This window comes from Humulus lupulus, chromosome 9, assembly GCF_963169125.1.
Source record: "Humulus lupulus chromosome 9, drHumLupu1.1, whole genome shotgun sequence".
Classification (NCBI taxonomy): Eukaryota; Viridiplantae; Streptophyta; class Magnoliopsida; order Rosales; family Cannabaceae; genus Humulus; species Humulus lupulus.
Genome location: NC_084801.1, coordinates 35,133,471 through 35,144,034, shown reverse-complemented (window position 1 = coordinate 35,144,034; position 10,564 = coordinate 35,133,471).

Below are 10,564 nucleotides of genomic sequence, written 5' to 3'. Positions count from 1 at the left end.
CCGTAAACCACCACAGCACACAAAATTCGCAGAACCTACTTCACAAAGACACATGTTCTCAACCTTTTGTTATCTTCGCAACACACAATTTTATCTCAGAACCTACTTCACTACGGATGAATATCTAGTATATTCAAACTCCTCTAACAATAGTTTGTAAATATCAAAAATAAAAATAAAAAATTAAGTAGTAATTACTACTCACCTTCAAAATTAATCTTCAACAATTTCAATACACCTCGAATTCAAACAAATATTTCCTACAATAAAAGCTTAAACATTGGTTAGTAAATATATGGTAATTGAATTGATCCTAAAATAATATAATTAACAAAAATAAACTTTAAAAAAATTTATTACGTAAATGATATAAAAAATTTATGTAAGAAATAATATTATAATATAAAAAATTATGTAAATAACAATATTTTAAAGATTTAACATAATTAATATTAACTTTAGAAAAAAAAAACCAATAAATTAGGTAAATAATATAAAACATACCCAAAAACTGAAATATATATTAAAAAAGCAAGTTTTAGTGATCAATACTTGTTTTAAACAATGAAAATGTCTTCTAATACTCTATAAACGTTCAAAAACGTTAGAAAAAAGCTTGAAAACCACCATATAAACATACATTGAAACACCATTAAACTCACTCAATATTTTTTTATTTTTTCCCTAAAACTTCAAAATAAATCAATATTAGGTATATTTACCTTATTTAAAGCATTAATATGGAAGAAAATGAAAGGAAAAAAAAATCAATAAAAAATGGTGAAAATTGACTTTACCATGGCAAGGGACGAAGGGCGTAGCCGTTCTCTTCTTTTGCGTATGTCAAATGGAAAATGAGGGGAAATAGGCCTCGGGTTTGTTTTACAGGGAAGAAGGACCTATCTCTGCACTTTTCTCTAAAGAACTGTTGAGAAAAGTCGTAAACTTTTCTCTGCGGTTTTTTTTAAAAAATCACGAAGAAAAGTCCCCGCCTCCCCACTCTTCAAACTTTAGACTGCATTTTTTTTTTTAAAAAACTGCAATAAAATAGTACGCGGGTATTCAATGTGATATTTTAGACTCATTAAAACATTTTCGCTACGCTTTTTCTTTAAGGTTGAAAAAAAAATATAGAGAAAGCCTATATTTGTAGTAGTGGCAATTGAATATTAAAATATAAAAATTTATAAAATCAATTATAAATTTAAAATTATTAAAAAAAAATAAGCACTACATAATATATATATATAAAATAAATAAAAGTTAAAAAATAATTGATTTTGTACAATAAAAATTATTATTAGTGGTTGAAAGACTTAGATTGGTCTCGATCACCGTCGATCTCACTTTGATGTGGTAGTTTATGTTAGGATTGTTTAAATACAAAGTCCAAGTAGTCTTACACAAGCTAGGTGTAATACACTAAATTGTTTCACATAATGAAGATGCGAAAATTGACTTTATGTTGTAGGCATGTAAAAATTGTGTTTTTGGATCCAAAGTGATACATTGAGGTACCTAAGATTTCCAAAAACGTTTGGGAGCATTTGGAGGTATTTAAGGTCAATTTTGAGAATTTTGACCTGCCTAGGTGGCGTTGCGTCGCCGCCTTAGAGGTGTTGCATCGCCTAAAATCCCAGAGTATTGGCGATGCCCAGAAGGTGACGCATTGCCTGCTAGTAGGCAACACATCACCTATAAGGCAATCCATCGCCTACAGACAAGTGGCGCGTCCCTTGATGCATCTGTATAGACACGTGTTTTAAGCTCTAAATGATGTGTTTAAAAGTTCTAATCCTATTGGTTGAACTTAATGACGGTACCTACACTATAAAAGAGTTCTCTTAGAGTTTTGATTGACTTGATCACTCTCTCAAATCTCTCTCTCTAGCTCTTAAGATCATAAGTTTTCTCCAAGAAATTCATAAAGAAAGTGCTTGCCTTTGTGAATTTCAAAGCTTGTTAAATCTCAATTCCCTTTCCTATTAAAGAAAGCCTCAAGTACCCATCAAGGGCTAGGAAATAGAGAATTTGGAAAGTGATACTCCTCGTGTATAACCGTTGGTTTTGATTCTCATCAAAAAAGAAGAAGATTCAAGTGATGTTCTAATTAGGGTTTGAAGCTTGTAAAAATATACAAGACTTTTGTTCTATAACTAGGGTTTGTATTTTTCTATCTCAATCTTTTATTGGTCTCTGTTAAGGATAATTGCGTGTAGATTATTTTTATTGTGGTGGTGTAATCTCACTCTCTCCCAACAGTTTATGGGACCCTTGACTAATTATAGGGTATTTCGAACCTAATGAATGGTCGGATCACCACTTGGGGTGTTCCAAGATAAACAATAACAATAATAATTAATAATGTACTTGTTGACTGTCAATGGTCAAAAGGCTTCAATCGGTGTCAATTGATCAGTCTTGATATCACTTCGATGTAATGGTTTTTTGACAACCTTGACTGAATATGGGCTATTTCGGGCATGATTAACGTTCGGATGGCCTTTGGGGGTGAACAAAGCAATAAAAATATAATAAAAATACTATTTTAAAAAAATAGATATGTCATTGAAATTGTCCCATATGTCACCGCATATATCCAAAAATACCTCTCGAATGAATAGTGATGGCGCAAACATTTCCTCCACTCTGGCCCATCAATTGCGGTGACACTGTCATCATAAACACGAAAAATGTTGCTACAATTACCCTTTTTCCCCAACCAAATTAATGGGGGTCATCTTTTGTGGTGACATACCTTTCTCCCTGCAAATAATGTTGTTGTTGTTGGTACTTTTTCTTGCAATGAAACCTTATTTGTAAATAGAGAATTCAATATTTATTTGAATGCAAGGGACTTGAAATTTTGACAAAGATAAAAAATTTCTTTAAATTTTTTTTCCGTGTTGGTTCCCTTGTGTTACACCCAGATTTCAAGATAAGAAGTTATGACCCCAAAAAATTGGGCTCGTCATGTGTGAGCTCGAAACATATGCGGTCATCATATGATCCAACCGTCGGACCTCTTTGAAGTAAACAACGACCTCGAGGATGTGTAGCCTCGAATATTCTCTTAGCTCGCAATGGTCATGGTATGGCATGTGAATATATTTTTCCCTGATTGCCTTCAGGCGAGATGGCTCGAGCTCAAGAAGTGCAAGCTCGGATGTGACAGCATCGTCAGTATCAAGCTAGGTGACAAGCTCGTGATCGATCGATAGTCACGGCAAGTTCAATGCCAATTGTTGATCTCGAAGATTTGATGAATCATCTGGGTTAATCAGTTACGTGTGAATATGTTTATTGTTGTACAATCCCAATAATTAAGGGATATCATTTAGTCTGTTATCTATTCTAGATCTTCAAGGGACGTTTCCGTGTATGTAGGAAATAATTCATTAAATAGCATTATATTAATTGATTAACATAATATCTTCCCGAGATATGTGGGAATGAATTCTGCAACCTTCTCTATAAATAAATAAGGAAACACCATTCGTAATGGACCGATTTCTGATTTCTGGAGAGAAAACTCTGGACAACTCTTCTCTGAAAAGTTTCCATAAAACTCCCAAGTCTTAATAACACAGACTCGTGGACTAGGCAGAGTTAACTGCTAAACCACGTAAAAATCCTCTTGTTTTCCTCTTTGTTCATTTGCACCAATATTTTATTGTTTAATTGCCTTACTATTTAAGTTGACAAAAAACAGCGTCAATAGTTTGGTGCTTTCACTGAGAGCCATTAAACAGTGTGTGCATAAGTCTGTTTAGTTAGGAAGCCTCTCATATTAGCAATGGCTGCAAATGATCCCAACATTCCTGAGGAGGAGATTTTAGATGAAGCTGAGTACCCCCGGCGCCCTAGAAATCAGCCTATGGTGCATTCTGACCCCGATGAGAGGAATGGTTCTTTTGACTCTCGGGGACCGCCTGCCCCCAGGGATGACGAGGACACATACTACAATCCTGAACGATACGTCCCAATAATGGAACCTGAACACCATCAACTACGAAAGCAGTTGGCAAAAGCTAAGAAACGCAACGAAGAGCTAACCAGACTAGTTGCTGAAGCACAGGTGGCTCTGGCCCCACCTCTGCAAGATGCCCAGGATCTGCCTCCGCGGGATGTTCACATCCCACCACGTAGGCCTTGGGGGCGGCCACGCAAAAACGCTGCCACCCGAAGAGCGGAATAGCCTCCGCCACCAGCAGAACAACTTGCTTCACCGAGGCCCCGGAGAAGTAACCGGGCTGGGGGTCCTGCCAACCCAACTGTGGAGGCACTAGCCAGAGTAGGGAATAACTGAGCCCCCTCAGAGGCTCGGACCCGAAATTCTGTTACCGCGCAGAACATTGCAGAACTTGATCGAGAAAACTCAGGGCCTTCTAGGCCCCGTAATGGATGGCAACCACCATCGCCAATAAGGCATCCCTCACCAACTCGGAGGAACACACAACCGACCTATGGTGATAAGGAAAGGAGAGCTTAGTGAAGGCGTGGAAATAGGGAAACTGCTAGGGAGTATAGGGGTCCCCATTCCACGAGAAGCCAAATGTCTCGATCTCACACTATTGAGACGAGACAACAAGCAAGAAACCCATCTCAAAATAATCGTGCAACGAGCCATGTCAGTGAAGGCTCAGGTGACATCAGGTCTATAAGTATATACGACCAGGAGCGTAGAAACATTGGAAATCGAGGTGATCACCCAGATTTACGGGGGCATTTAACCATAATTGGGGGCGTGACAATCCCCCGAATTCGGACCTGAGAGACCATCTCAACAGGCGAAAGCACCCCGCGTTGAGGCGGGGAACTGGAGTTGTAATCAACGATAACCAGTTCCCGCTGCTTCAAGTCAGCCCCCCGTAGATCCAGTCCATCAAAGGATTGAACAGTTGGAAAAAGCATTCAGGCTCTTGCAAAACGAACGAGGCCGGGAATGGGATGAAGAGTTCGATGAAGAACTCAAGCCCTTCTCCCCGCATATTTCAAGCACCCCGTTCCTCAAGGGTTCACAATTCCTCATGTCCCACCCTTTGATGGTTATTCAGACCCGTACAACCATTTAAGTACGTTCAACACAATCATCTTTCCTTTTAATCCTTTTGATCTTCTCTGAGATAATAATCTCAAACATAAAACTGACCACCTGGCCCACCAGAAACTCTACTCTAGTTCTGGTCAAAACCTTTAACCAACATGTTGCATAGGCAATTACTTTTCTATGTCACTGAGGTGTCATAACAACCCACAAACTGATTCTAACATGCAAGAAGACTCAGAACTCCTTCCCAAGGCACCTGTAATATCCTTACCACCCAAGGAAACTCCTGCCCCTAAGGCGTTCTGTAAGAACCAATATTTTCAGTATGAAAAATTAGGTTCAGTCTTGTCTGGAATGGTCTTATGTTATTTCTGGAGTTTGTTCGTTTTTAGTAAGTGTCCACGTCAGCTTGTGTGTACAGCAAGGTTGTTAGTGACTAACAGCTGTTGTTTGTTTTCTGGTTTATACCTAATTGCAGTTAAGTATACATATTGGCTGGTTAATTAGTTATAACCAACTCTCTTAGATCGGACGATTGTATAGTGTGCTTTGTATTTTCTCTTCTCTTTCTTCTTGTGATTTTTGCAAGAAACTCCATTTAAGGTGGTTGAAGGTTTCTATGCAAGCTCTGGAATCAAGCCGTGATTGCTGAAGGAGTTCAGCTGGGTTTTGATGCTATAGATCTGAAGGTTTTCAGATATGAGATATTGTTGAAGGGAGTTCAACATTGAAGCAAGGGGATCTTGCATCTATAACCGAGGGATTTGGTTATTTAGGGTAAAAAGCTTCACTGTATTTTGAGATAGATTGTATAGTTTTACAGATTGATTCTTGAACTGGTTATTGTAAAATTACTTCTTAATATAGTGAGAGTTATTACCATGGTTCAGGGAACCCAAGCACTAGTCGGCTGGAATGAGATTTCAGTGCAGACGAAGCTTGTAATTTCGTGTGTCAACTCTTATGATTTTGTTGTTAATGCTCAAGCATAAATCAAGATATAATCTAGATGAATATTGTAAAATTGGAAAGATAGGCAAAAACTTAGGTTTTTCAATTGGTATCAGAGTCAGGTTGTTTCTTCTGATTTTTTTCTCGATCCTCCTATCTTTCGTATACTAAAATTGATAATTGATTTGTCTTTGTGTAATTCACGATTCTTGTTTTCTGGGTTCTCCAGTTGACACTAACCCTCTCTGAGATCCGACTCTGGGAGTATATGTTTTTTGTTTGTTTGAGTGTTTGTACAGAATGGAGTTGTTCAGAGAAGGAGGTTCCACATCTCGACCCCCAATGCTTGAAGGGGCAAATTATCCTTACTGGAAGACAAAAATGCGTGCATTCTTGAGAGCTGTTGATGAACAAGTGTGGATGGCAGTCGAAGATGGATGGAAGTGTCCAACCTTTGTTGAAGATGAGGTTGTTAAGCCTAAACAAATGGGTCTATGGACTCCAGAGGAGATGGAAAGGGCCAACTTTAATTCAAAGGCTATGCATGCTCTCTTTAATGCAGTTTCTACAAATCAGCTGAAAGTTATAGCCAACTGTGAAATTGCCAAAGAAGCTTGGGAGAAACTAAGAATAAAAAATGAAGGAAATGATGCTGTAAAGAAGTCCAGACTAAGAACTTTGGCAAAAGCCTTTAAAAATCTGTCTATGGAAGAGGAAGAAACTGTAGCAGAGTTCCATGCCACATTGTGCGATATCTCGAATGAATCTTATGCACTTGGAAAGACTTACTCAAATGCAAAACTGGTTCGCAAGGTGCTTGGAGTTCTGCCTTGAAAGTTCATGTCAAAAGTTACCTCTATAGAAGAAATGAGAAATGTAGAGGAACTTGATCTTGATGAGTTAATTGGGTCATTGCAGAACTATGAAATGAGTCTCACACGGTGGAAGAAAGGAAAGAAGCAAAAAGATTCTGAAAAAGAAAAAACTTATAATAGTCTTGCATTTGTGCATAAGGAGGAAAAGAAGTCGATCTCAGATGCATCTGATGGATTCACTAATGAGACTTTTGCTTTGCTGACCAAGAATTATGCAAAATTCTTGAAAAGTAGTTACAAGAAAAACTTTCCAGGAGGAAAAGAGAATGGTCCCAGAAGAAACTTTGGTGGAAATAATAAGCAAACCCAGCAGTCGGTGACAAGAAAAATAGGGGAATACAGTGCCGAGAATGGGACGGTTTCGAACATATTCAAGCTGAGAGTGCCAACACTCTTAAGAAGAAGAAAGCCTTAGCAGCTACCTGGAGTGATAGTGATGAAGAAAAGAGCTCCAGCTCAAGTGACATGTCTGATGAAGAGAAACAGGTTGTGGAATTTGTGGCAAAGAGTCATCAATCAATGTGTTCAGAGGAAGATGGAAACTCAAGCTCAACTGATGTGGACAGTGATGGGAGACAACATGCATATGAGGAGATGTTCGCTCAATGGGAGTATGTGGCTAAACAGATCAAAGGTCTCACTTGTGCCAAACAACAACTTGAATATGAGAAGGATAGGTTGGAGGACAATGTTAAAAAGCTCACAAAACAGCTTGATGAGAAGGACAGTGAGATTTACAAACTGACTGCATATTTAATAAGGGCTAGACAGGCTCTTGAGTTTATCCCTCCAGGAACTGCAGCAATTCACCACACCTTGCAACTTCAAAAACCATACGGAGATAGAACATCCATTGGTTACAAAATGCTTTACAAGAAAGGGGGAAATTTGGGAATTAATGATCCCTCTTCATCCAAGAACAATGAAGACAAGACTCATGATGACTCATTGCACAATACTTTTAGCCCTAGTTTCCCAGATCCCTCTAAACAGGTCAGTGTCTCATCTGGACCTACCAAATTGAGATTCGAAGGAAGGAAGACTGCCCTGGATGGTCAGGTTCAAAAGGGGAGATTTGTTCCCATTTGTCACTTTTGTAACAGAAGAGGACATATTAGACCCAGATGATACAAGTTGCAGATGTATTTGAATGCTATGACCGATCGTCCAAATTGCTTTCAACAACTAAATCGAATTAATGGGAAGTTATCGTATAGTGAATGGAAACCAAAAACTAATCTTAGCACGAATGTTGGATTAGCTGCTCACACTTCTCTTTCAGCTTTTCACGAAGATCAATGGTACTTCGACAGTGGATGTTCACGACATATGACCGACAATAGAAATGTGATGGTGAACTATAAAGAAGGAAAAGAGGGAGTTGTGACCTTCGGTGATGGGAACAATGGTCAGATCTTTGGAAGAGGTGATCTGGTGCTAAATGGAGTAGACTAAGGTGTTGTACATTAAAGGTCTCAAGGCAAACCTTATTAGCATCAGCCAACTCTGCGACAATGACTACACTGTAAGTTTCACTAAAACTCATTGTCTTGTTGCAACTAATGGGTGCTCAGTCTTGACAGGTAGTAGAACCAGCGACAACTACTATGCGCTAAGCAATCAAGTTTTGTGCAACAGACCCTTTCTTGGTAAGCCAGACCTGTGGCACTATAGACTGGGGCAATTGAACTTTAGAGACCTGGAGAGAATTGTGAAACTTCAAGCGGTTCGAGGGATGCCTGAGATGAAGGTCATTAGAGATAGGTTGTGTGGGCCTTGCCAACTGGGAAAACAGACAAAAGCCTCACATCCTCCTATAAACATGCTACTCATCTCCCGTGTGCTGGAGTTGATTCATGTGGATTTAATGGGACCCATGCAGAATGAAAGTCTAAGTGGTACATGATTTGTTATGGTTCTTGTTGATGATTACTCTAGGTACACTTGGGTAAATTTCCTCAAAGAAAAGTCAGACACCTTTGGACTCTTTTCAGCCTTAGTTCTCAATCTCCAAAATGAAAAGGAATCTAAGATTGGGAAAGTCTATCGGCTTCGAAGTGACCATGGAAAGGAGTTTGAGAACACTGTGTTCTCTGATTTCTGCGACCAGTTAGGAATAAAACATGAGTTTTCAGCTCCAAAAACACCTCAACAGAATGGGGTTGTTGAAAGGAAGAATAGGACTTTACAGAAAATGGCTCGAGTAATGATGCATACTAAGGACATCTCTAAACGTTTTTGGGCTGAAGCAATTAATACAACCTGTTATGTCTGCAATCGGGTTCATCTTAGAACTGGCACGACACAGACTGCCTATGAACTTTGGAAAGGAAGGTCTCCTAATGTCAGTCATATGCACATTTTTGGATGTGTGTGCTATGTCCTAAATGATAGAGAACACTTAGGAAAATTTGATCCAAGGAGTGATGAAGGAGTGTTTCTTGGGTATTCACGTAACAGTCGTGCCTATCGTGTGTTCAACAAAAGAACTCATTCAGTGGTTGAGTCCATCAATGTTCGATTTGATGACTTGGAAAACTATGAAGAACCAGTGGCAGATGATGAAGCTCCAGTATTAACTACACCTGTTCCAGTCACAGCTAGACAAAACCAAATGTTTCCTGACACTCCGTCTGGATCACTTCATACTGAACCAACAGCCTCAGAGGAACAAGAAGCTGGTCCTAGCGGCTCCAATGGTGATGAGGAAGTCATCAGTGCTCTACCAAAGGAGACTCAACATGCAAAGCTTTATAAAAATGGACCACCTTCCTGGATTCAGAAGGCTCATCCACCTGATATTGTTATTGGAAATCCAAATGCCACCATGGTCACCAGAAGAAAAATAAAAAATCTGATTGCTTTCGCCTGTTACTTATCTCAGATTGAGCCAAAAAGTTCCAAGGATGCTCTTTTAGATGAGTTCTGGCTTGCTGCTATGCAAGATGAGATGTTCTAATTCAAACGAAATGATGTGTGGATCTTAGTACCCTTACCTGAAGGAGCTAATGTTGTTGGAACTAAATGGATTTTCAAGAATAAATCGGATGAGTTTGGAACTGTCATAAGGAATAAGGCAAGGTTAGTCGCACAAGGTTACAATCAGGTGGAAGGAGTTGACTTTGGAGAAACCGTTGCCCCAGTTGCAAGGTTGGAATCTATTCGGTTACTTCTTGCAGTAACATGCCATCTGAGAATAAAATTCCATCAAATGGATGTAAAAAGTGCGTTTTTGAATGGGATTCTCCAAGAGGAAGTTTATGTGAAACAACCTCAAGGTTTTGAGGACCCTCAGTTCCCTGACCATGTTTTCCAATTGAAAAAGGCTCTATATGGGTTAAAGCAAGCTCCCCGCGCATGGTATGATAGACTTACTGCCTATCTTGTGTCAAATGGATTCACCCGTGGTAGTGCAGATAATACTCTCTTTATCAGGTATCTAATTGATGGAATATTTTTTGCACAGATATATGTGGATGACATAATTTTTGGGTCAACTTGTGAGAGTGAGGTTACTAGATTTGTGAAACTTATGAAAAGTAAGTTTAAGATGAGTCTAATAGGAGATCTATCTTATTTTCTAGGACTTCAGATTAAGCAATCAGATCAGGGAATGTTTATATCTCAATCTAAGTATACCAAGTCCTTGTTAGAAAAATTTGGTTTCACTCATGTCAAACATGCACGC